The 20,937-nt window shown below is 53.4% G+C and overlaps 46 non-coding genes across 46 annotated transcripts; 31 read left to right on the top strand and 15 right to left on the bottom strand.

Annotated features, from left to right (window-relative positions):
- The first annotated feature begins 338 nt into the window (after positions 1 to 338).
- Positions 339 to 430, top strand: Trnai-uau. The gene is given in 2 exon segments: positions 339 to 376; positions 395 to 430. It is a non-coding gene; the product is annotated as a tRNA-Ile (tRNA).
- Positions 431 to 1,192: 762 nt separating this feature from the next.
- On the bottom strand, positions 1,193 to 1,265 carry Trnar-acg. Its single transcript has one exon. It is a non-coding gene; the product is annotated as a tRNA-Arg (tRNA).
- Positions 1,266 to 1,710: 445 nt separating this feature from the next.
- Trnai-uau lies at positions 1,711 to 1,802 on the top strand. The gene is given in 2 exon segments: positions 1,711 to 1,748; positions 1,767 to 1,802. It is a non-coding gene; the product is annotated as a tRNA-Ile (tRNA).
- A 111-nt stretch (positions 1,803 to 1,913) lies between these two features.
- Trnad-guc lies at positions 1,914 to 1,985 on the top strand. The gene has a single exon. It is a non-coding gene; the product is annotated as a tRNA-Asp (tRNA).
- Positions 1,986 to 2,553: 568 nt separating this feature from the next.
- Positions 2,554 to 2,626, bottom strand: Trnar-acg. The gene has a single exon. It is a non-coding gene; the product is annotated as a tRNA-Arg (tRNA).
- A 445-nt stretch (positions 2,627 to 3,071) lies between these two features.
- Trnai-uau lies at positions 3,072 to 3,163 on the top strand. Its single transcript is given in 2 exon segments — positions 3,072 to 3,109; positions 3,128 to 3,163. It is a non-coding gene; the product is annotated as a tRNA-Ile (tRNA).
- Positions 3,164 to 3,274: 111 nt separating this feature from the next.
- Positions 3,275 to 3,346, top strand: Trnad-guc. Its single transcript has one exon. It is a non-coding gene; the product is annotated as a tRNA-Asp (tRNA).
- A 579-nt stretch (positions 3,347 to 3,925) lies between these two features.
- On the bottom strand, positions 3,926 to 3,998 carry Trnar-acg. The gene has a single exon. It is a non-coding gene; the product is annotated as a tRNA-Arg (tRNA).
- A 445-nt stretch (positions 3,999 to 4,443) lies between these two features.
- Trnai-uau lies at positions 4,444 to 4,535 on the top strand. Its single transcript is given in 2 exon segments — positions 4,444 to 4,481; positions 4,500 to 4,535. It is a non-coding gene; the product is annotated as a tRNA-Ile (tRNA).
- Positions 4,536 to 4,646: 111 nt separating this feature from the next.
- On the top strand, positions 4,647 to 4,718 carry Trnad-guc. The gene has a single exon. It is a non-coding gene; the product is annotated as a tRNA-Asp (tRNA).
- A 568-nt stretch (positions 4,719 to 5,286) lies between these two features.
- Positions 5,287 to 5,359, bottom strand: Trnar-acg. The gene has a single exon. It is a non-coding gene; the product is annotated as a tRNA-Arg (tRNA).
- Positions 5,360 to 5,804: 445 nt separating this feature from the next.
- On the top strand, positions 5,805 to 5,896 carry Trnai-uau. The gene is given in 2 exon segments: positions 5,805 to 5,842; positions 5,861 to 5,896. It is a non-coding gene; the product is annotated as a tRNA-Ile (tRNA).
- A 111-nt stretch (positions 5,897 to 6,007) lies between these two features.
- On the top strand, positions 6,008 to 6,079 carry Trnad-guc. The gene has a single exon. It is a non-coding gene; the product is annotated as a tRNA-Asp (tRNA).
- Positions 6,080 to 6,647: 568 nt separating this feature from the next.
- Trnar-acg lies at positions 6,648 to 6,720 on the bottom strand. The gene has a single exon. It is a non-coding gene; the product is annotated as a tRNA-Arg (tRNA).
- Positions 6,721 to 7,165: 445 nt separating this feature from the next.
- On the top strand, positions 7,166 to 7,257 carry Trnai-uau. The gene is given in 2 exon segments: positions 7,166 to 7,203; positions 7,222 to 7,257. It is a non-coding gene; the product is annotated as a tRNA-Ile (tRNA).
- Positions 7,258 to 7,368: 111 nt separating this feature from the next.
- Trnad-guc lies at positions 7,369 to 7,440 on the top strand. The gene has a single exon. It is a non-coding gene; the product is annotated as a tRNA-Asp (tRNA).
- A 568-nt stretch (positions 7,441 to 8,008) lies between these two features.
- Trnar-acg lies at positions 8,009 to 8,081 on the bottom strand. The gene has a single exon. It is a non-coding gene; the product is annotated as a tRNA-Arg (tRNA).
- Positions 8,082 to 8,526: 445 nt separating this feature from the next.
- On the top strand, positions 8,527 to 8,618 carry Trnai-uau. The gene is given in 2 exon segments: positions 8,527 to 8,564; positions 8,583 to 8,618. It is a non-coding gene; the product is annotated as a tRNA-Ile (tRNA).
- Positions 8,619 to 8,729: 111 nt separating this feature from the next.
- On the top strand, positions 8,730 to 8,801 carry Trnae-cuc. Its single transcript has one exon. It is a non-coding gene; the product is annotated as a tRNA-Glu (tRNA).
- Positions 8,802 to 9,369: 568 nt separating this feature from the next.
- Positions 9,370 to 9,442, bottom strand: Trnar-acg. The gene has a single exon. It is a non-coding gene; the product is annotated as a tRNA-Arg (tRNA).
- Positions 9,443 to 9,887: 445 nt separating this feature from the next.
- On the top strand, positions 9,888 to 9,979 carry Trnai-uau. The gene is given in 2 exon segments: positions 9,888 to 9,925; positions 9,944 to 9,979. It is a non-coding gene; the product is annotated as a tRNA-Ile (tRNA).
- A 111-nt stretch (positions 9,980 to 10,090) lies between these two features.
- Positions 10,091 to 10,162, top strand: Trnad-guc. The gene has a single exon. It is a non-coding gene; the product is annotated as a tRNA-Asp (tRNA).
- Positions 10,163 to 10,730: 568 nt separating this feature from the next.
- Positions 10,731 to 10,803, bottom strand: Trnar-acg. Its single transcript has one exon. It is a non-coding gene; the product is annotated as a tRNA-Arg (tRNA).
- A 445-nt stretch (positions 10,804 to 11,248) lies between these two features.
- Positions 11,249 to 11,340, top strand: Trnai-uau. Its single transcript is given in 2 exon segments — positions 11,249 to 11,286; positions 11,305 to 11,340. It is a non-coding gene; the product is annotated as a tRNA-Ile (tRNA).
- A 111-nt stretch (positions 11,341 to 11,451) lies between these two features.
- Positions 11,452 to 11,523, top strand: Trnad-guc. The gene has a single exon. It is a non-coding gene; the product is annotated as a tRNA-Asp (tRNA).
- Positions 11,524 to 12,091: 568 nt separating this feature from the next.
- Trnar-acg lies at positions 12,092 to 12,164 on the bottom strand. The gene has a single exon. It is a non-coding gene; the product is annotated as a tRNA-Arg (tRNA).
- A 445-nt stretch (positions 12,165 to 12,609) lies between these two features.
- On the top strand, positions 12,610 to 12,701 carry Trnai-uau. The gene is given in 2 exon segments: positions 12,610 to 12,647; positions 12,666 to 12,701. It is a non-coding gene; the product is annotated as a tRNA-Ile (tRNA).
- A 111-nt stretch (positions 12,702 to 12,812) lies between these two features.
- Positions 12,813 to 12,884, top strand: Trnad-guc. Its single transcript has one exon. It is a non-coding gene; the product is annotated as a tRNA-Asp (tRNA).
- A 568-nt stretch (positions 12,885 to 13,452) lies between these two features.
- Trnar-acg lies at positions 13,453 to 13,525 on the bottom strand. The gene has a single exon. It is a non-coding gene; the product is annotated as a tRNA-Arg (tRNA).
- Positions 13,526 to 13,970: 445 nt separating this feature from the next.
- Trnai-uau lies at positions 13,971 to 14,062 on the top strand. Its single transcript is given in 2 exon segments — positions 13,971 to 14,008; positions 14,027 to 14,062. It is a non-coding gene; the product is annotated as a tRNA-Ile (tRNA).
- Positions 14,063 to 14,173: 111 nt separating this feature from the next.
- Trnad-guc lies at positions 14,174 to 14,245 on the top strand. Its single transcript has one exon. It is a non-coding gene; the product is annotated as a tRNA-Asp (tRNA).
- Positions 14,246 to 14,350: 105 nt separating this feature from the next.
- On the top strand, positions 14,351 to 14,422 carry Trnad-guc. The gene has a single exon. It is a non-coding gene; the product is annotated as a tRNA-Asp (tRNA).
- A 568-nt stretch (positions 14,423 to 14,990) lies between these two features.
- Trnar-acg lies at positions 14,991 to 15,063 on the bottom strand. The gene has a single exon. It is a non-coding gene; the product is annotated as a tRNA-Arg (tRNA).
- Positions 15,064 to 15,508: 445 nt separating this feature from the next.
- Positions 15,509 to 15,600, top strand: Trnai-uau. Its single transcript is given in 2 exon segments — positions 15,509 to 15,546; positions 15,565 to 15,600. It is a non-coding gene; the product is annotated as a tRNA-Ile (tRNA).
- Positions 15,601 to 15,711: 111 nt separating this feature from the next.
- On the top strand, positions 15,712 to 15,783 carry Trnad-guc. The gene has a single exon. It is a non-coding gene; the product is annotated as a tRNA-Asp (tRNA).
- Positions 15,784 to 16,351: 568 nt separating this feature from the next.
- On the bottom strand, positions 16,352 to 16,424 carry Trnar-acg. The gene has a single exon. It is a non-coding gene; the product is annotated as a tRNA-Arg (tRNA).
- Positions 16,425 to 16,869: 445 nt separating this feature from the next.
- On the top strand, positions 16,870 to 16,961 carry Trnai-uau. The gene is given in 2 exon segments: positions 16,870 to 16,907; positions 16,926 to 16,961. It is a non-coding gene; the product is annotated as a tRNA-Ile (tRNA).
- Positions 16,962 to 17,072: 111 nt separating this feature from the next.
- On the top strand, positions 17,073 to 17,144 carry Trnad-guc. The gene has a single exon. It is a non-coding gene; the product is annotated as a tRNA-Asp (tRNA).
- Positions 17,145 to 17,723: 579 nt separating this feature from the next.
- Trnar-acg lies at positions 17,724 to 17,796 on the bottom strand. Its single transcript has one exon. It is a non-coding gene; the product is annotated as a tRNA-Arg (tRNA).
- Positions 17,797 to 18,241: 445 nt separating this feature from the next.
- Positions 18,242 to 18,333, top strand: Trnai-uau. The gene is given in 2 exon segments: positions 18,242 to 18,279; positions 18,298 to 18,333. It is a non-coding gene; the product is annotated as a tRNA-Ile (tRNA).
- Positions 18,334 to 18,444: 111 nt separating this feature from the next.
- Trnad-guc lies at positions 18,445 to 18,516 on the top strand. The gene has a single exon. It is a non-coding gene; the product is annotated as a tRNA-Asp (tRNA).
- Positions 18,517 to 19,095: 579 nt separating this feature from the next.
- On the bottom strand, positions 19,096 to 19,168 carry Trnar-acg. The gene has a single exon. It is a non-coding gene; the product is annotated as a tRNA-Arg (tRNA).
- Positions 19,169 to 19,613: 445 nt separating this feature from the next.
- Trnai-uau lies at positions 19,614 to 19,705 on the top strand. The gene is given in 2 exon segments: positions 19,614 to 19,651; positions 19,670 to 19,705. It is a non-coding gene; the product is annotated as a tRNA-Ile (tRNA).
- Positions 19,706 to 19,816: 111 nt separating this feature from the next.
- Trnad-guc lies at positions 19,817 to 19,888 on the top strand. Its single transcript has one exon. It is a non-coding gene; the product is annotated as a tRNA-Asp (tRNA).
- A 105-nt stretch (positions 19,889 to 19,993) lies between these two features.
- Trnad-guc lies at positions 19,994 to 20,065 on the top strand. Its single transcript has one exon. It is a non-coding gene; the product is annotated as a tRNA-Asp (tRNA).
- A 568-nt stretch (positions 20,066 to 20,633) lies between these two features.
- On the bottom strand, positions 20,634 to 20,706 carry Trnar-acg. The gene has a single exon. It is a non-coding gene; the product is annotated as a tRNA-Arg (tRNA).
- Between the last annotated feature and the right edge of the window lie 231 nt (positions 20,707 to 20,937).

The following is a 20,937-nucleotide window of genomic DNA, read 5'->3' on the forward strand; positions in this document are numbered from 1 at the left end:
GGTCTTCGGCACTCTGCAGGGAGCTGCCACCAAGGAAGGCATCTCTCCTCCTGCTGCTCGGCCACGGAGCGCCTGCACAGCTTAGAGCTTGCCACAGATCTGCCGTCGCTGATGGACAGGTAGCGGAATGCAAGGCGCCCGTTTTTTTGCATTTTTTCGGTGATGACAAGCGGTTGACATGCTTGTAAGTGTAGCATATAAAACAAGAATCGTATGAAGCATTCGTAGACAGGTGCTAACGTCGCAGTATGGCCGCAGGTGACGGTCGTATGACGGGTCTGTAGCCACAACAGGTTGGCATCAAAGTGAATACCGCTAACTGTAAGCACTGTGCTGTAGCCCCAGTGGCGCAATTGGTTAGCGCACGGTACTTATAAGGCAGTAGCCGTGAGCAATGCCGGGGTTGTGAGTTCGAGCCTCACCTGGGGCATACTTTCATTTCGTAGCAGCTGACTATGGAAGCATCGGGACGCTAGGTTTGAGATGTATCGCGTACATGAGAACCATAAATGTGCGTGCACTGTAGACAAGGACTGCGTGTTCCTCGGTATCATAGTGGTTAGTATCCCCGCCTGTCACGCGGGAGACCGGGGTTCGATTCCCCGCCGGGGAGATGCGATTTTTATATCGCGAAGGTTGCACGTGTGGCCCGAAAAAGCATTACCGTTGTGATCAAGGAATGTAATTGCTAAAAAATCGTAAGAAAGTCTGCGTCTTAGGAAGTGTTTCTCGTATTCTGCACACGACGTCGTCGTTTCACAACTCACAGGGTTTGCCGTCGACGCTGAATCAGCGCACCCCAGGATTAATGATCGAGCTCGAAGCACCCAAGAAAAAGAATAATTTTAGCAGAGCGTGGTTTCGATCCACGGACCTCTGGGTTATGGGCCCAGCACGCTTCCACTGCGCCACTCTGCTGTGCGGACAGATGCGCGCTCTACGGTGCGTGACATGGGACACTTGGAAAAGCGTTGTCTGCGTCGCCTACCGTTTAATTAACTGCGTAGCATCTGCCAGCTTGACTTGTCTCGACTTTGCTCGACTGACGCTACGCTGACGCTTGCACGAAGCGATATTTACCGCGATCGTCTCGAGATGCAGCTGCGAGATGCTCAGGATTAACATTGCACTCCACGAAGGTGGAGACATTCGAATGCACTGCCTAGCTACGCGCCCGCAACTAACAAAATGCCGACCCTGCCAGGATTCGAACCTGGAATCTTCTGATCCGTAGTCAGACGCGTTATCCGTTGCGACACAGGGCCACTGTTCGCGTTTTCTGCTACGAGGCGGGTGCACATCGCAAAGCAACGTGTTCTCCGTGGCTCGACAATTGCATGTCATCCACTGACAACGGCGGCGCGGCCACTCTGGTCTTCGGCACTCTGCAGGGAGCTGCCACCAAGGAAGGCATCTCTCCTCCTGCTGCTCGGCCACGGAGCGCCTGCACAGCTTAGAGCTTGCCACAGATCTGCCGTCGCTGATGGACAGGTAGCGGAATGCAAGGCGCCCGTTTTTTTGCATTTTTTCGGTGATGACAAGCGGTTGACATGCTTGTAAGTGTAGCATATAAAACAAGAATCGTATGAAGCATTCGTAGACAGGTGCTAACGTCGCAGTATGGCCGCAGGTGACGGTCGTATGACGGGTCTGTAGCCACAACAGGTTGGCATCAAAGTGAATACCGCTAACTGTAAGCACTGTGCTGTAGCCCCAGTGGCGCAATTGGTTAGCGCACGGTACTTATAAGGCAGTAGCCGTGAGCAATGCCGGGGTTGTGAGTTCGAGCCTCACCTGGGGCATACTTTCATTTCGTAGCAGCTGACTATGGAAGCATCGGGACGCTAGGTTTGAGATGTATCGCGTACATGAGAACCATAAATGTGCGTGCACTGTAGACAAGGACTGCGTGTTCCTCGGTAGTATAGTGGTTAGTATCCCCGCCTGTCACGCGGGAGACCGGGGTTCGATTCCCCGCCGGGGAGATGCGATTTTTATATCGCGAAGGTTGCGCGTGTGGCCCGAAAAAGCATTACCGTTGTGATCAAGGAATGTAATTGCTAAAAAATCGTAAGAAAGTCTGCGTCTTAGGAAGTGTTTCTCGTATTCTGCACACGACGTCGTCGTTTCACAACTCACAGGGTTTGCCGTCGACGCTGAATCAGCGCACCCCAGGATTAATGATCGAGCTCGAAGCACCCAAGAAAAAGAATAATTTTAGCAGAGCGTGGTTTCGATCCACGGACCTCTGGGTTATGGGCCCAGCACGCTTCCACTGCGCCACTCTGCTGTGCGGACAGATGCGCGCTCTTCGGTGCGTGACATGAGACACTTGGAAAAGCGTTGTCTGCGTCGCCTACCGTTTAATTAACTGCGTAGCATCTGCCAGCTTGACTTGTCTCGACTTTGCTCGACTGACGCTTGCACGAAGCGATATTTACCGCGATCGTCTCGAGATGCAGCTGCGAGATGCTCAGGATTAACATTGCACTCCACGAAGGTGGAGACATTCGAATGCACTGCCTAGCTACGCGCCCGCAACTAACGAAATGCCGACCCTGCCAGGATTCGAACCTGGAATCTTCTGATCCGTAGTCAGACGCGTTATCCGTTGCGCCACAGGGCCACTGTTCGCGTTTTCTGCTACGAGGCGGGTGCACATCGCAAAGCAACGTGTTCTCCGTGGCTCGACAATTGCATGTCATCCACTGACAACGGCGGCGCGGCCACTCTGGTCTTCGGCACTCTGCAGGGAGCTGCCACCAAGGAAGGCATCTCTCCTCCTGCTGCTCGGCCACGGAGCGCCTGCACAGCTTAGAGCTTGCCACAGATCTGCCGTCGCTGATGGACAGGTAGCGGAATGCAAGGCGCCCGTTTTTTTGCATTTTTTCGGTGATGACAAGCGGTTGACATGCTTGTAAGTGTAGCATATAAAACAAGAATCGTATGAAGCATTCGTAGACAGGTGCTAACGTCGCAGTATGGCCGCAGGTGACGGTCGTATGACGGGTCTGTAGCCACAACAGGTTGGCATCAAAGTGAATACCGCTAACTGTAAGCACTGTGCTGTAGCCCCAGTGGCGCAATTGGTTAGCGCACGGTACTTATAAGGCAGTAGCCGTGAGCAATGCCGGGGTTGTGAGTTCGAGCCTCACCTGGGGCATACTTTTATTTCGTAGCAGCTGACTATGGAAGCATCGGGACGCTAGGTTTGAGATGTATCGCGTACATGAGAACCATAAATGTGCGTGCACTGTAGACAAGGACTGCGTGTTCCTCGGTAGTATAGTGGTTAGTATCCCCGCCTGTCACGCGGGAGACCGGGGTTCGATTCCCCGCCGGGGAGATGCGATTTTTATATCGCGAAGGTTGCGCGTGTGGCCCGAAAAAGCATTACCGTTGTGATCAAGGAATGTAATTGCTAAAAAATCGTAAGAAAGTCTGCGTCTTAGGAAGTGTTTCTCGTATTCTGCACACGACGTCGTCGTTTCACAACTCACAGGGTTTGCCGTCGACGCTGAATCAGCGCACCCCAGGATTAATGATCGAGCTCGAAGCACCCAAGAAAAAGAATAATTTTAGCAGAGCGTGGTTTCGATCCACGGACCTCTGGGTTATGGGCCCAGCACGCTTCCACTGCGCCACTCTGCTGTGCGGACAGATGCGCGCTCTTCGGTGCGTGACATGGGACACTTGGAAAAGCGTTGTCTGCGTCGCCTACCGTTTAATTAACTGCGTAGCATCTGCCAGCTTGACTTGTCTCGACTTTGCTCGACTGACGCTACGCTGACGCTTGCACGAAGCGATATTTACCGCGATCGTCTCGAGATGCAGCTGCGAGATGCTCAGGATTAACATTGCACTCCACGAAGGTGGAGACATTCGAATGCACTGCCTAGCTACGCGCCCGCAACTAACGAAATGCCGACCCTGCCAGGATTCGAACCTGGAATCTTCTGATCCGTAGTCAGACGCGTTATCCGTTGCGCCACAGGGCCACTGTTCGCGTTTTCTGCTACGAGGCGGGTGCACATCGCAAAGCAACGTGTTCTCCGTGGCTCGACAATTGCATGTCATCCACTGACAACGGCGGCGCGGCCACTCTGGTCTTCGGCACTCTGCAGGGAGCTGCCACCAAGGAAGGCATCTCTCCTCCTGCTGCTCGGCCACGGAGCGCCTGCACAGCTTAGAGCTTGCCACAGATCTGCCGTCGCTGATGGACAGGTAGCGGAATGCAAGGCGCCCGTTTTTTTGCATTTTTTCGGTGATGACAAGCGGTTGACATGCTTGTAAGTGTAGCATATAAAACAAGAATCGTATGAAGCATTCGTAGACAGGTGCTAACGTCGCAGTATGGCCGCAGGTGACGGTCGTATGACGGGTCTGTAGCCACAACAGGTTGGCATCAAAGTGAATACCGCTAACTGTAAGCACTGTGCTGTAGCCCCAGTGGCGCAATTGGTTAGCGCACGGTACTTATAAGGCAGTAGCCGTGAGCAATGCCGGGGTTGTGAGTTCGAGCCTCACCTGGGGCATACTTTCATTTCGTAGCAGCTGACTATGGAAGCATCGGGACGCTAGGTTTGAGATGTATCGCGTACATGAGAACCATAAATGTGCGTGCACTGTAGACAAGGACTGCGTGTTCCTCGGTAGTATAGTGGTTAGTATCCCCGCCTGTCACGCGGGAGACCGGGGTTCGATTCCCCGCCGGGGAGATGCGATTTTTATATCGCGAAGGTTGCGCGTGTGGCCCGAAAAAGCATTACCGTTGTGATCAAGGAATGTAATTGCTAAAAAATCGTAAGAAAGTCTGCGTCTTAGGAAGTGTTTCTCGTATTCTGCACACGACGTCGTCGTTTCACAACTCACAGGGTTTGCCGTCGACGCTGAATCAGCGCACCCCAGGATTAATGATCGAGCTCGAAGCACCCAAGAAAAAGAATAATTTTAGCAGAGCGTGGTTTCGATCCACGGACCTCTGGGTTATGGGCCCAGCACGCTTCCACTGCGCCACTCTGCTGTGCGGACAGATGCGCGCTCTTCGGTGCGTGACATGGGACACTTGGAAAAGCGTTGTCTGCGTCGCCTACCGTTTAATTAACTGCGTAGCATCTGCCAGCTTGACTTGTCTCGACTTTGCTCGACTGACGCTTGCACGAAGCGATATTTACCGCGATCGTCTCGAGATGCAGCTGCGAGATGCTCAGGATTAACATTGCACTCCACGAAGGTGGAGACATTCGAATGCACTGCCTAGCTACGCGCCCGCAACTAACGAAATGCCGACCCTGCCAGGATTCGAACCTGGAATCTTCTGATCCGTAGTCAGACGCGTTATCCGTTGCGCCACAGGGCCACTGTTCGCGTTTTCTGCTACGAGGCGGGTGCACATCGCAAAGCAACGTGTTCTCCGTGGCTCGACAATTGCATGTCATCCACTGACAACGGCGGCGCGGCCACTCTGGTCTTCGGCACTCTGCAGGGAGCTGCCACCAAGGAAGGCATCTCTCCTCCTGCTGCTCGGCCACGGAGCGCCTGCACAGCTTAGAGCTTGCCACAGATCTGCCGTCGCTGATGGACAGGTAGCGGAATGCAAGGCGCCCGTTTTTTTGCATTTTTTCGGTGATGACAAGCGGTTGACATGCTTGTAAGTGTAGCATATAAAACAAGAATCGTATGAAGCATTCGTAGACAGGTGCTAACGTCGCAGTATGGCCGCAGGTGACGGTCGTATGACGGGTCTGTAGCCACAACAGGTTGGCATCAAAGTGAATACCGCTAACTGTAAGCACTGTGCTGTAGCCCCAGTGGCGCAATTGGTTAGCGCACGGTACTTATAAGGCAGTAGCCGTGAGCAATGCCGGGGTTGTGAGTTCGAGCCTCACCTGGGGCATACTTTTATTTCGTAGCAGCTGACTATGGAAGCATCGGGACGCTAGGTTTGAGATGTATCGCGTACATGAGAACCATAAATGTGCGTGCACTGTAGACAAGGACTGCGTGTTCCTCGGTAGTATAGTGGTTAGTATCCCCGCCTGTCACGCGGGAGACCGGGGTTCGATTCCCCGCCGGGGAGATGCGATTTTTATATCGCGAAGGTTGCGCGTGTGGCCCGAAAAAGCATTACCGTTGTGATCAAGGAATGTAATTGCTAAAAAATCGTAAGAAAGTCTGCGTCTTAGGAAGTGTTTCTCGTATTCTGCACACGACGTCGTCGTTTCACAACTCACAGGGTTTGCCGTCGACGCTGAATCAGCGCACCCCAGGATTAATGATCGAGCTCGAAGCACCCAAGAAAAAGAATAATTTTAGCAGAGCGTGGTTTCGATCCACGGACCTCTGGGTTATGGGCCCAGCACGCTTCCACTGCGCCACTCTGCTGTGCGGACAGATGCGCGCTCTTCGGTGCGTGACATGGGACACTTGGAAAAGCGTTGTCTGCGTCGCCTACCGTTTAATTAACTGCGTAGCATCTGCCAGCTTGACTTGTCTCGACTTTGCTCGACTGACGCTTGCACGAAGCGATATTTACCGCGATCGTCTCGAGATGCAGCTGCGAGATGCTCAGGATTAACATTGCACTCCACGAAGGTGGAGACATTCGAATGCACTGCCTAGCTACGCGCCCGCAACTAACGAAATGCCGACCCTGCCAGGATTCGAACCTGGAATCTTCTGATCCGTAGTCAGACGCGTTATCCGTTGCGCCACAGGGCCACTGTTCGCGTTTTCTGCTACGAGGCGGGTGCACATCGCAAAGCAACGTGTTCTCCGTGGCTCGACAATTGCATGTCATCCACTGACAACGGCGGCGCGGCCACTCTGGTCTTCGGCACTCTGCAGGGAGCTGCCACCAAGGAAGGCATCTCTCCTCCTGCTGCTCGGCCACGGAGCGCCTGCACAGCTTAGAGCTTGCCACAGATCTGCCGTCGCTGATGGACAGGTAGCGGAATGCAAGGCGCCCGTTTTTTTGCATTTTTTCGGTGATGACAAGCGGTTGACATGCTTGTAAGTGTAGCATATAAAACAAGAATCGTATGAAGCATTCGTAGACAGGTGCTAACGTCGCAGTATGGCCGCAGGTGACGGTCGTATGACGGGTCTGTAGCCACAACAGGTTGGCATCAAAGTGAATACCGCTAACTGTAAGCACTGTGCTGTAGCCCCAGTGGCGCAATTGGTTAGCGCACGGTACTTATAAGGCAGTAGCCGTGAGCAATGCCGGGGTTGTGAGTTCGAGCCTCACCTGGGGCATACTTTCATTTCGTAGCAGCTGACTATGGAAGCATCGGGACGCTAGGTTTGAGATGTATCGCGTACATGAGAACCATAAATGTGCGTGCACTGTAGACAAGGACTGCGTGTTCCTCGGTAGTATAGTGGTTAGTATCCCCGCCTGTCACGCGGGAGACCGGGGTTCGATTCCCCGCCGGGGAGATGCGATTTTTATATCGCGAAGGTTGCGCGTGTGGCCCGAAAAAGCATTACCGTTGTGATCAAGGAATGTAATTGCTAAAAAATCGTAAGAAAGTCTGCGTCTTAGGAAGTGTTTCTCGTATTCTGCACACGACGTCGTCGTTTCACAACTCACAGGGTTTGCCGTCGACGCTGAATCAGCGCACCCCAGGATTAATGATCGAGCTCGAAGCACCCAAGAAAAAGAATAATTTTAGCAGAGCGTGGTTTCGATCCACGGACCTCTGGGTTATGGGCCCAGCACGCTTCCACTGCGCCACTCTGCTGTGCGGACAGATGCGCGCTCTTCGGTGCGTGACATGGGACACTTGGAAAAGCGTTGTCTGCGTCGCCTACCGTTTAATTAACTGCGTAGCATCTGCCAGCTTGACTTGTCTCGACTTTGCTCGACTGACGCTTGCACGAAGCGATATTTACCGCGATCGTCTCGAGATGCAGCTGCGAGATGCTCAGGATTAACATTGCACTCCACGAAGGTGGAGACATTCGAATGCACTGCCTAGCTACGCGCCCGCAACTAACGAAATGCCGACCCTGCCAGGATTCGAACCTGGAATCTTCTGATCCGTAGTCAGACGCGTTATCCGTTGCGCCACAGGGCCACTGTTCGCGTTTTCTGCTACGAGGCGGGTGCACATCGCAAAGCAACGTGTTCTCCGTGGCTCGACAATTGCATGTCATCCACTGACAACGGCGGCGCGGCCACTCTGGTCTTCGGCACTCTGCAGGGAGCTGCCACCAAGGAAGGCATCTCTCCTCCTGCTGCTCGGCCACGGAGCGCCTGCACAGCTTAGAGCTTGCCACAGATCTGCCGTCGCTGATGGACAGGTAGCGGAATGCAAGGCGCCCGTTTTTTTGCATTTTTTCGGTGATGACAAGCGGTTGACATGCTTGTAAGTGTAGCATATAAAACAAGAATCGTATGAAGCATTCGTAGACAGGTGCTAACGTCGCAGTATGGCCGCAGGTGACGGTCGTATGACGGGTCTGTAGCCACAACAGGTTGGCATCAAAGTGAATACCGCTAACTGTAAGCACTGTGCTGTAGCCCCAGTGGCGCAATTGGTTAGCGCACGGTACTTATAAGGCAGTAGCCGTGAGCAATGCCGGGGTTGTGAGTTCGAGCCTCACCTGGGGCATACTTTCATTTCGTAGCAGCTGACTATGGAAGCATCGGGACGCTAGGTTTGAGATGTATCGCGTACATGAGAACCATAAATGTGCGTGCACTGTAGACAAGGACTGCGTGTTCCTCGGTAGTATAGTGGTTAGTATCCCCGCCTCTCACGCGGGAGACCGGGGTTCGATTCCCCGCCGGGGAGATGCGATTTTTATATCGCGAAGGTTGCGCGTGTGGCCCGAAAAAGCATTACCGTTGTGATCAAGGAATGTAATTGCTAAAAAATCGTAAGAAAGTCTGCGTCTTAGGAAGTGTTTCTCGTATTCTGCACACGACGTCGTCGTTTCACAACTCACAGGGTTTGCCGTCGACGCTGAATCAGCGCACCCCAGGATTAATGATCGAGCTCGAAGCACCCAAGAAAAAGAATAATTTTAGCAGAGCGTGGTTTCGATCCACGGACCTCTGGGTTATGGGCCCAGCACGCTTCCACTGCGCCACTCTGCTGTGCGGACAGATGCGCGCTCTTCGGTGCGTGACATGGGACACTTGGAAAAGCGTTGTCTGCGTCGCCTACCGTTTAATTAACTGCGTAGCATCTGCCAGCTTGACTTGTCTCGACTTTGCTCGACTGACGCTTGCACGAAGCGATATTTACCGCGATCGTCTCGAGATGCAGCTGCGAGATGCTCAGGATTAACATTGCACTCCACGAAGGTGGAGACATTCGAATGCACTGCCTAGCTACGCGCCCGCAACTAACGAAATGCCGACCCTGCCAGGATTCGAACCTGGAATCTTCTGATCCGTAGTCAGACGCGTTATCCGTTGCGCCACAGGGCCACTGTTCGCGTTTTCTGCTACGAGGCGGGTGCACATCGCAAAGCAACGTGTTCTCCGTGGCTCGACAATTGCATGTCATCCACTGACAACGGCGGCGCGGCCACTCTGGTCTTCGGCACTCTGCAGGGAGCTGCCACCAAGGAAGGCATCTCTCCTCCTGCTGCTCGGCCACGGAGCGCCTGCACAGCTTAGAGCTTGCCACAGATCTGCCGTCGCTGATGGACAGGTAGCGGAATGCAAGGCGCCCGTTTTTTTGCATTTTTTCGGTGATGACAAGCGGTTGACATGCTTGTAAGTGTAGCATATAAAACAAGAATCGTATGAAGCATTCGTAGACAGGTGCTAACGTCGCAGTATGGCCGCAGGTGACGGTCGTATGACGGGTCTGTAGCCACAACAGGTTGGCATCAAAGTGAATACCGCTAACTGTAAGCACTGTGCTGTAGCCCCAGTGGCGCAATTGGTTAGCGCACGGTACTTATAAGGCAGTAGCCGTGAGCAATGCCGGGGTTGTGAGTTCGAGCCTCACCTGGGGCATACTTTTATTTCGTAGCAGCTGACTATGGAAGCATCGGGACGCTAGGTTTGAGATGTATCGCGTACATGAGAACCATAAATGTGCGTGCACTGTAGACAAGGACTGCGTGTTCCTCGGTAGTATAGTGGTTAGTATCCCCGCCTGTCACGCGGGAGACCGGGGTTCGATTCCCCGCCGGGGAGATGCGATTTTTATATCGCGAAGGTTGCGCGTGTGGCCCGAAAAAGCATTACCGTTGTGATCAAGGAATGTAATTGCTAAAAAATCGTAAGAAAGTCTGCGTCTTAGGAAGTGTTTCTCGTATTCTGCACACGACGTCGTCGTTTCACAACTCACAGGGTTTGCCGTCGACGCTGAATCAGCGCACCCCAGGATTAATGATCGAGCTCGAAGCACCCAAGAAAAAGAATAATTTTAGCAGAGCGTGGTTTCGATCCACGGACCTCTGGGTTATGGGCCCAGCACGCTTCCACTGCGCCACTCTGCTGTGCGGACAGATGCGCGCTCTTCGGTGCGTGACATGGGACACTTGGAAAAGCGTTGTCTGCGTCGCCTACCGTTTAATTAACTGCGTAGCATCTGCCAGCTTGACTTGTCTCGACTTTGCTCGACTGACGCTTGCACGAAGCGATATTTACCGCGATCGTCTCGAGATGCAGCTGCGAGATGCTCAGGATTAACATTGCACTCCACGAAGGTGGAGACATTCGAATGCACTGCCTAGCTACGCGCCCGCAACTAACGAAATGCCGACCCTGCCAGGATTCGAACCTGGAATCTTCTGATCCGTAGTCAGACGCGTTATCCGTTGCGCCACAGGGCCACTGTTCGCGTTTTCTGCTACGAGGCGGGTGCACATCGCAAAGCAACGTGTTCTCCGTGGCTCGACAATTGCATGTCATCCACTGACAACGGCGGCGCGGCCACTCTGGTCTTCGGCACTCTGCAGGGAGCTGCCACCAAGGAAGGCATCTCTCCTCCTGCTGCTCGGCCACGGAGCGCCTGCACAGCTTAGAGCTTGCCACAGATCTGCCGTCGCTGATGGACAGGTAGCGGAATGCAAGGCGCCCGTTTTTTTGCATTTTTTCGGTGATGACAAGCGGTTGACATGCTTGTAAGTGTAGCATATAAAACAAGAATCGTATGAAGCATTCGTAGACAGGTGCTAACGTCGCAGTATGGCCGCAGGTGACGGTCGTATGACGGGTCTGTAGCCACAACAGGTTGGCATCAAAGTGAATACCGCTAACTGTAAGCACTGTGCTGTAGCCCCAGTGGCGCAATTGGTTAGCGCACGGTACTTATAAGGCAGTAGCCGTGAGCAATGCCGGGGTTGTGAGTTCGAGCCTCACCTGGGGCATACTTTCATTTCGTAGCAGCTGACTATGGAAGCATCGGGACGCTAGATTTGAGATGTATCGCGTACATGAGAACCATAAATGTGCGTGCACTGTAGACAAGGACTGCGTGTTCCTCGGTAGTATAGTGGTTAGTATCCCCGCCTGTCACGCGGGAGACCGGGGTTCGATTCCCCGCCGGGGAGATGCGATTTTTATATCGCGAAGGTTGCGCGTGTGGCCCGAAAAAGCATTACCGTTGTGATCAAGGAATGTAATTGCTAAAAAATCGTAAGAAAGTCTGCGTCTTAGGAAGTGTTTCTCGTATTCTGCACACGACGTCGTCGTTTCACAACTCACAGGGTTTGCCGTCGACGCTGAATCAGCGCACCCCAGGATTAATGATCGAGCTCGAAGCACCCAAGAAAAAGAATAATTTTAGCAGAGCGTGGTTTCGATCCACGGACCTCTGGGTTATGGGCCCAGCACGCTTCCACTGCGCCACTCTGCTGTGCGGACACATGCGCGCTCTTCGGTGCGTGACATGGGACACTTGGAAAAGCGTTGTCTGCGTCGCCTACCGTTTAATTAACTGCGTAGCATCTGCCAGCTTGACTTGTCTCGACTTTGCTCGACTGACGCTTGCACGAAGCGATATTTACCGCGATCGTCTCGAGATGCAGCTGCGAGATGCTCAGGATTAACATTGCACTCCACGAAGGTGGAGACATTCGAATGCACTGCCTAGCTACGCGCCCGCAACTAACGAAATGCCGACCCTGCCAGGATTCGAACCTGGAATCTTCTGATCCGTAGTCAGACGCGTTATCCGTTGCGCCACAGGGCCACTGTTCGCGTTTTCTGCTACGAGGCGGGTGCACATCGCAAAGCAACGTGTTCTCCGTGGCTCGACAATTGCATGTCATCCACTGACAACGGCGGCGCGGCCACTCTGGTCTTCGGCACTCTGCAGGGAGCTGCCACCAAGGAAGGCATCTCTCCTCCTGCTGCTCGGCCACGGAGCGCCTGCACAGCTTAGAGCTTGCCACAGATCTGCCGTCGCTGATGGACAGGTAGCGGAATGCAAGGCGCCCGTTTTTTTGCATTTTTTCGGTGATGACAAGCGGTTGACATTCTTGTAAGTGTAGCATATAAAACAAGAATCGTATGAAGCATTCGTAGACAGGTGCTAACGTCGCAGTATGGCCGCAGGTGACGGTCGTATGACGGGTCTGTAGCCACAACAGGTTGGCATCAAAGTGAATACCGCTAACTGTAAGCACTGTGCTGTAGCCCCAGTGGCGCAATTGGTTAGCGCACGGTACTTATAAGGCAGTAGCCGTGAGCAATGCCGGGGTTGTGAGTTCGAGCCTCACCTGGGGCATACTTTTATTTCGTAGCAGCTGACTATGGAAGCATCGGGACGCTAGGTTTGAGATGTATCGCGTACATGAGAACCATAAATGTGCGTGCACTGTAGACAAGGACTGCGTGTTCCTCGGTAGTATAGTGGTTAGTATCCCCGCCTGTCACGCGGGAGACCGGGGTTCGATTCCCCGCCGGGGAGATGCGATTTTTATATCGCGAAGGTTGCGCGTGTGGCCCGAAAAAGCATTACCGTTGTGATCAAGGAATGTAATTGCTAAAAAATCGTAAGAAAGTCTGCGTCTTAGGAAGTGTTTCTCGTATTCTGCACACGACGTCGTCGTTTCACAACTCACAGGGTTTGCCGTCGACGCTGAATCAGCGCACCCCAGGATTAATGATCGAGCTCGAAGCACCCAAGAAAAAGAATAATTTTAGCAGAGCGTGGTTTCGATCCACGGACCTCTGGGTTATGGGCCCAGCACGCTTCCACTGCGCCACTCTGCTGTGCGGACAGATGCGTGCTCTTCGGTGCGTGACATGGGACACTTGGAAAAGCGTTGTCTGCGTCGCCTACCGTTTAATTAACTGCGTAGCATCTGCCAGCTTGACTTGTCTCGACTTTGCTCGACTGACGCTTGCACGAAGCGATATTTACCGCGATCGTCTCGAGATGCAGCTGCGAGATGCTCAGGATTAACATTGCACTCCACGAAGGTGGAGACATTCGAATGCACTGCCTAGCTACGCGCCCGCAACTAACGAAATGCCGACCCTGCCAGGATTCGAACCTGGAATCTTCTGATCCGTAGTCAGACGCGTTATCCGTTGCGCCACAGGGCCACTGTTCGCGTTTTCTGCTACGAGGCGGGTGCACATCGCAAAGCAACGTGTTCTCCGTGGCTCGACAATTGCATGTCATCCACTGACAACGGCGGCGCGGCCACTCTGGTCTTCGGCACTCTGCAGGGAGCTGCCACCAAGGAAGGCATCTCTCCTCCTGCTGCTCGGCCACGGAGCGCCTGCACAGCTTAGAGCTTGCCACAGATCTGCCGTCGCTGATGGACAGGTAGCGGAATGCAAGGCGCCCGTTTTTTTGCATTTTTTCGGTGATGACAAGCGGTTGACATGCTTGTAAGTGTAGCATATAAAACAAGAATCGTATGAAGCATTCGTAGACAGGTGCTAACGTCGCAGTATGGCCGCAGGTGACGGTCGTATGACGGGTCTGTAGCCACAACAGGTTGACATCAAAGTGAATACCGCTAACTGTAAGCACTGTGCTGTAGCCCCAGTGGCGCAATTGGTTAGCGCACGGTACTTATAAGGCAGTAGCCGTGAGCAATGCCGGGGTTGTGAGTTCGAGCCTCACCTGGGGCATACTTTTATTTCGTAGCAGCTGACTATGGAAGCATCGGGACGCTAGGTTTGAGATGTATCGCGTACATGAGAACCATAAATGTGCGTGCACTGTAGACAAGGACTGCGTGTTCCTCGGTAGTATAGTGGTTAGTATCCCCGCCTGTCACGCGGGAGACCGGGGTTCGATTCCCCGCCGGGGAGATGCGATTTTTATATCGCGAAGGAAGCATCGGGACGCTAGGTTTGAGATGTATCGCGTACATGAGAACCATAAATGTGCGTGCACTGTAGACAAGGACTGCGTGTTCTTCGGTAGTATAGTGGTTAGTATCCCCGCCTGTCACGCGGGAGACCGGGGTTCGATTCCCCGCCGGGGAGATGCGATTTTTATATCGCGAAGGTTGCGCGTGTGGCCCGAAAAAGCATTACCGTTGTGATCAAGGAATGTAATTGCTAAAAAATCGTAAGAAAGTCTGCGTCTTAGGAAGTGTTTCTCGTATTCTGCACACGACGTCGTCGTTTCACAACTCACAGGGTTTGCCGTCGACGCTGAATCAGCGCACCCCAGGATTAATGATCGAGCTCGAAGCACCCAAGAAAAAGAATAATTTTAGCAGAGCGTGGTTTCGATCCACGGACCTCTGGGTTATGGGCCCAGCACGCTTCCACTGCGCCACTCTGCTGTGCGGACAGATGCGCGCTCTTCGGTGCGTGACATGGGACACTTGGAAAAGCGTTGTCTGCGTCGCCTACCGTTTAATTAACTGCGTAGCATCTGCCAGCTTGACTTGTCTCGACTTTGCTCGACTACCGCTTGCACGAAGCGATATTTACCGCGATCGTCTCGAGATGCAGCTGCGAGATGCTCAGGATTAACATTGCACTCCACGAAGGTGGAGACATTCGAATGCACTGCCTAGCTACGCGCCCGCAACTAACGAAATGCCGACCCTGCCAGGATTCGAACCTGGAATCTTCTGATCCGTAGTCAGACGCGTTATCCGTTGCGCCACAGGGCCACTGTTCGCGTTTTCTGCTACGAGGCGGGTGCACATCGCAAAGCAACGTGTTCTCCGTGGCTCGACAATTGCATGTCATCCACTGACAACGGCGGCGCGGCCACTCTGGTCTTCGGCACTCTGCAGGGAGCTGCCACCAAGGAAGGCATCTCTCCTCCTGCTGCTCGGCCACGGAGCGCCTGCACAGCTTAGAGCTTGCCACAGATCTGCCGTCGCTGATGGACAGGTAGCGGAATGCAAGGCGCCCGTTTTTTTGCATTTTTTCGGTGATGACAAGCGGTTGACATTCTTGTAAGTGTAGCATATAAAACAAGAATCGTATGAAGCATTCGTAGACAGGTGCTAACGTCGCAGTATGGCCGCAGGTGACGGTCGTATGACGGGTCTGTAGCCACAACAGGTTGGCATCAAAGTGAATACCGCTAACTGTAAGCACTGTGCTGTAGCCCCAGTGGCGCAATTGGTTAGCGCACGGTACTTATAAGGCAGTAGCCGTGAGCAATGCCGGGGTTGTGAGTTCGAGCCTCACCTGGGGCATACTTTTATTTCGTAGCAGCTGACTATGGAAGCATCGGGACGCTAGGTTTGAGATGTATCGCGTACATGAGAACCATAAATGTGCGTGCACTGTAGACAAGGACTGCGTGTTCCTCGGTAGTATAGTGGTTAGTATCCCCGCCTGTCACGCGGGAGACCGGGGTTCGATTCCCCGCCGGGGAGATGCGATTTTTATATCGCGAAGGTTGCGCGTGTGGCCCGAAAAAGCATTACCGTTGTGATCAAGGAATGTAATTGCTAAAAAATCGTAAGAAAGTCTGCGTCTTAGGAAGTGTTTCTCGTATTCTGCACACGACGTCGTCGTTTCACAACTCACAGGGTTTGCCGTCGACGCTGAATCAGCGCACCCCAGGATTAATGATCGAGCTCGAAGCACCCAAGAAAAAGAATAATTTTAGCAGAGCGTGGTTTCGATCCACGGACCTCTGGGTTATGGGCCCAGCACGCTTCCACTGCGCCACTCTGCTGTGCAGACAGATGCGTGCTCTTCGGTGCGTGACATGGGACACTTGGAAAAGCGTTGTCTGCGTCGCCTACCGTTTAATTAACTGCGTAGCATCTGCCAGCTTGACTTGTCTCGACTTTGCTCGACTGACGCTTGCACGAAGCGATATTTACCGCGATCGTCTCGAGATGCAGCTGCGAGATGCTCAGGATTAACATTGCACTCCACGAAGGTGGAGACATTCGAATGCACTGCCTAGCTACGCGCCCGCAACTAACGAAATGCCGACCCTGCCAGGATTCGAACCTGGAATCTTCTGATCCGTAGTCAGACGCGTTATCCGTTGCGCCACAGGGCCACTGTTCGCGTTTTCTGCTACGAGGCGGGTGCACATCGCAAAGCAACGTGTTCTCCGTGGCTCGACAATTGCATGTCATCCACTGACAACGGCGGCGCGGCCACTCTGGTCTTCGGCACTCTGCAGGGAGCTGCCACCAAGGAAGGCATCTCTCCTCCTGCTGCTCGGCCACGGAGCGCCTGCACAGCTTAGAGCTTGCCACAGATCTGCCGTCGCTGATGGACAGGTAGCGGAATGCAAGGCGCCCGTTTTTTTGCATTTTTTCGGTGATGACAAGCGGTTGACATGCTTGTAAGTGTAGCATATAAAACAAGAATCGTATGAAGCATTCGTAGACAGGTGCTAACGTCGCAGTATGGCCGCAGGTGACGGTCGTATGACGGGTCTGTAGCCACAACAGGTTGGCATCAAAGTGAATACCGCTAACTGTAAGCACTGTGCTGTAGCCCCAGTGGCGCAATTGGTTAGCGCACGGTACTTATAAGGCAGTAGCCGTGAGCAATGCCGGGGTTGTGAGTTCGAGCCTCACCTGGGGCATACTTTCATTTCGTAGCAGCTGACTATGGAAGCATCGGGACGCTAGGTTTGAGATGTATCGCGTACATGAGAACCATTAATGTGCGTGCACTGTAGACAAGGACTGCGTGTTCCTCGGTAGTATAGTGGTTAGTATCCCCGCCTGTCACGCGGGAGACCGGGGTTCGATTCCCCGCCGGGGAGATGCGATTTTTATATCGCGAAGGTTGCGCGTGTGGCCCGAAAAAGCATTACCGTTGTGATCAAGGAATGTAATTGCTAAAAAATCGTAAGAAAGTCTGCGTCTTAGGAAGTGTTTCTCGTATTCTGCACACGACGTCGTCGTTTCACAACTCACAGGGTTTGCCGTCGACGCTGAATCAGCGCACCCCAGGATTAATGATCGAGCTCGAAGCACCCAAGAAAAAGAATAATTTTAGCAGAGCGTGGTTTCGATCCACGGAACTCTGGGTTATGGGCCCAGCACGCTTCCACTGCGCCACTCTGCTGTGCGGACAGATGCGCGCTCTTCGGTGCGTGACATGGGACACTTGGAAAAGCGTTGTCTGCGTCGCCTACCGTTTAATTAACTGCGTAGCATCTGCCAGCTTGACTTGTCTCGACTTTGCTCGACTGACGCTACGCTGACGCTTGCACGAAGCGATATTTACCGCGATCGTCTCGAGATGCAGCTGCGAGATGCTCAGGATTAACATTGCACTCCACGAAGGTGGAGACATTCGAATGCACTGCCTAGCTACGCGCCCGCAACTAACGAAATGCCGACCCTGCCAGGATTCGAACCTGGAATCTTCTGATCCGTAGTCAGACGCGTTATCCGTTGCGCCACAGGGCCACTGTTCGCGTTTTCTGCTACGAGGCGGGTGCACATCGCAAAGCAACGTGTTCTCCGTGGCTCGACAATTGCATGTCATCCACTGACAACGGCGGCGCGGCCACTCTGGTCTTCGGCACTCTGCAGGGAGCTGCCACCAAGGAAGGCATCTCTCCTCCTGCTGCTCGGCCACGGAGCGCCTGCACAGCTTAGAGCTTGCCACAGATCTGCCGTCGCTGATGGACAGGTAGCGGAATGCAAGGCGCCCGTTTTTTTGCATTTTTTCGGTGATGACAAGCGGTTGACATGCTTGTAAGTGTAGCATATAAAACAAGAATCGTATGAAGCATTCGTAGACAGGTGCTAACGTCGCAGTATGGCCGCAGGTGACGGTCGTATGACGGGTCTGTAGCCACAACAGGTTGGCATCAAAGTGAATACCGCTAACTGTAAGCACTGTGCTGTAGCCCCAGTGGCGCAATTGGTTAGCGCACGGTACTTATAAGGCAGTAGCCGTGAGCAATGCCGGGGTTGTGAGTTCGAGCCTCACCTGGGGCATACTTTCATTTCGTAGCAGCTGACTATGGAAGCATCGGGACGCTAGGTTTGAGATGTATCGCGTACATGAGAACCATAAATGTGCGTGCACTGTAGACAAGGACTGCGTGTTCCTCGGTAGTATAGTGGTTAGTATCCCCGCCTGTCACGCGGGAGACCGGGGTTCGATTCCCCGCCGGGGAGATGCGATTTTTATATCGCGAAGGTTGCGCGTGTGGCCCGAAAAAGCATTACCGTTGTGATCAAGGAATGTAATTGCTAAAAAATCGTAAGAAAGTCTGCGTCTTAGGAAGTGTTTCTCGTATTCTGCACACGACGTCGTCGTTTCACAACTCACAGGGTTTGCCGTCGACGCTGAATCAGCGCACCCCAGGATTAATGATCGAGCTCGAAGCACCCAAGAAAAAGAATAATTTTAGCAGAGCGTGGTTTCGATCCACGGACATCTGGGTTATGGGCCCAGCACGCTTCCACTGCGCCACTCTGCTGTGCGGACAGATGCGCGCTCTTCGGTGCGTGACATGGGACACTTGGAAAAGCGTTGTCTGCGTCGCCTACCGTTTAATTAACTGCGTAGCATCTGCCAGCTTGACTTGTCTCGACTTTGCTCGACTGACGCTACGCTGACGCTTGCACGAAGCGATATTTACCGCGATCGTCTCGAGATGCAGCTGCGAGATGCTCAGGATTAACATTGCACTCCACGAAGGTGGAGACATTCGAATGCACTGCCTAGCTACGCGCCCGCAACTAACGAAATGCCGACCCTGCCAGGATTCGAACCTGGAATCTTCTGATCCGTAGTCAGACGCGTTATCCGTTGCGCCACAGGGCCACTGTTCGCGTTTTCTGCTACGAGGCGGGTGCACATCGCAAAGCAACGTGTTCTCCGTGGCTCGACAATTGCATGTCATCCACTGACAACGGCGGCGCGGCCACTCTGGTCTTCGGCACTCTGCAGGGAGCTGCCACCAAGGAAGGCATCTCTCCTCCTGCTGCTCGGCCACGGAGCGCCTGCACAGCTTAGAGCTTGCCACAGATCTGCCGTCGCTGATGGACAGGTAGCGGAATGCAAGGCGCCCGTTTTTTTGCATTTTTTCGGTGATGACAAGCGGTTGACATGCTTGTAAGTGTAGCATATAAAACAAGAATCGTATGAAGCATTCGTAGACAGGTGCTAACGTCGCAGTATGGCCGCAGGTGACGGTCGTATGACGGGTCTGTAGCCACAACAGGTTGGCATCAAAGTGAATACCGCTAACTGTAAGCACTGTGCTGTAGCCCCAGTGGCGCAATTGGTTAGCGCACGGTACTTATAAGGCAGTAGCCGTGAGCAATGCCGGGGTTGTGAGTTCGAGCCTCACCTGGGGCATACTTTCATTTCGTAGCAGCTGACTATGGAAGCATCGGGACGCTAGGTTTGAGATGTATCGCGTACATGAGAACCATAAATGTGCGTGCACTGTAGACAAGGACTGCGTGTTCCTCGGTAGTATAGTGGTTAGTATCCCCGCCTGTCACGCGGGAGACCGGGGTTCGATTCCCCGCCGGGGAGATGCGATTTTTATATCGCGAAGGAAGCATCGGGACGCTAGGTTTGAGATGTATCGCGTACATGAGAACCATAAATGTGCGTGCACTGTAGACAAGGACTGCGTGTTCTTCGGTAGTATAGTGGTTAGTATCCCCGCCTGTCACGCGGGAGACCGGGGTTCGATTCCCCGCCGGGGAGATGCGATTTTTATATCGCGAAGGTTGCGCGTGTGGCCCGAAAAAGCATTACCGTTGTGATCAAGGAATGTAATTGCTAAAAAATCGTAAGAAAGTCTGCGTCTTAGGAAGTGTTTCTCGTATTCTGCACACGACGTCGTCGTTTCACAACTCACAGGGTTTGCCGTCGACGCTGAATCAGCGCACCCCAGGATTAATGATCGAGCTCGAAGCACCCAAGAAAAAGAATAATTTTAGCAGAGCGTGGTTTCGATCCACGGACCTCTGGGTTATGGGCCCAGCACGCTTCCACTGCGCCACTCTGCTGTGCGGACAGATGCGCGCTCTTCGGTGCGTGACATGGGACACTTGGAAAAGCGTTGTCTGCGTCGCCTACCGTTTAATTAACTGCGTAGCATCTGCCAGCTTGACTTGTCTCGACTTTGCTCGACTGACGCTTGCACGAAGCGATATTTACCGCGATCGTCTCGAGATGCAGCTGCGAGATGCTCAGGATTAACATTGCACTCCACGAAGGTGGAGACATTCGAATGCACTGCCTAGCTACGCGCCCGCAACTAACGAAATGCCGACCCTGCCAGGATTCGAACCTGGAATCTTCTGATCCGTAGTCAGACGCGTTATCCGTTGCGCCACAGGGCCACTGTTCGCGTTTTCTGCTACGAGGCGGGTGCACATCGCAAAGCAACGTGTTCTCCGTGGCTCGACAATTGCATGTCATCCACTGACAACGGCGGCGCGGCCACTCTGGTCTTCGGCACTCTGCAGGGAGCTGCCACCAAGGAAGGCATCTCTCCTCCTGCTGCTCGGCCACGGAGCGCCTGCACAGCTTAGAGCTTGCCACAGATCTGCCGTCGCTGATGGACAGGTAGC

This window comes from Schistocerca piceifrons, unplaced genomic scaffold, assembly GCF_021461385.2.
Source record: "Schistocerca piceifrons isolate TAMUIC-IGC-003096 unplaced genomic scaffold, iqSchPice1.1 HiC_scaffold_1684, whole genome shotgun sequence".
In the NCBI taxonomy this organism is placed as follows: Eukaryota; Metazoa; Arthropoda; class Insecta; order Orthoptera; family Acrididae; genus Schistocerca; species Schistocerca piceifrons.